Raw genomic sequence first — 840 nt, 5'->3', positions numbered from 1 at the left:
ATAAAAACAACTGGCTAGACAGGGCACGGTGGCTCAAGCCCGTAATTCCAGCACTTTGGGAGGCCGAGGCGAGAGGATTGCCTGAGCCCAGGGGTTCAAGACCAGCATAGGCACCTTGGTGAGACCTTGTCTTTACAATAAATCCAGAAAAATTATTGTTCATAATAAAAAATATTGATATAAGTTGGAGGACAAGCCAATGTGGCAGGTGTACAGTTCACGGCTGGGCAGGAAGGCGGGTTGCTGGTGCAGCACCCACAGAGGGCTGGTGCGGGTCTGTAGGGCCAGTGGGCGGAGGCGGTGAGGTCTTGGGTGTGCCTGAGGGGCTCCTGGTGGTCTCCATCAGAGACCAGATCTTGGGCTTGCTGTGGGACACTCCCTGCAGGCCGCCCGCCACAAAGTTGGGGCTCAGCAGGCGCATGCTGCCAGGCTCCAGGCCCTCCTTGGCAGAGTCCAGGGGCTAGTCTTGGGGCTTGAGCTCCTCAGCTGTCGCCAGCTGCGAGGCTGAGTCCTGAGTCTGCAATGTTCGCACAGCTCGGTCTTGTCCTCATTGTCTTCGTTGCTCTGGTCGCCATCGTGTGGATGTCGATGCTCTCCAAATCAATCTCATTGTCATTCTCGGCCTTCTCTGGGTCGCCATTCGTGTCACTGCTAAAAAGGGCACAGTCCTCCTGGTCCTTGCTGCTCACATCCCATGTCAACTTGTTCTCCTTCTTGAGGCGCAAGCGTGCATTGGGGAACCAGGTGGAGACCTGCGTGAGGGTCATCTTGCTAATGATGCCTAGCATGATCTTTTCATCCTTGGTGGAGTAGGGGTTCTTGCAGTGTTCGTCAGTGAGA

General features: G+C 55.5%; 1 pseudogene; it reads right to left on the bottom strand.

Moving 5' to 3' along the window:
* Nucleotides 1-159: 159 nt before the first annotated feature.
* LOC103251351 lies at nt 160-836 on the bottom strand (annotated as a pseudogene).
* Nucleotides 837-840: the final 4 nt, after the last annotated feature.

The sequence above is a fragment of the Carlito syrichta genome, unplaced genomic scaffold, assembly GCF_000164805.1.
Source record: "Carlito syrichta isolate Samal-C Ts95f unplaced genomic scaffold, Tarsius_syrichta-2.0.1 Scaffold140772, whole genome shotgun sequence".
NCBI lineage: Eukaryota > Metazoa > Chordata > Mammalia > Primates > Tarsiidae > Carlito > Carlito syrichta.
This window is presented reverse-complemented; position numbering and strand designations above follow the sequence as displayed.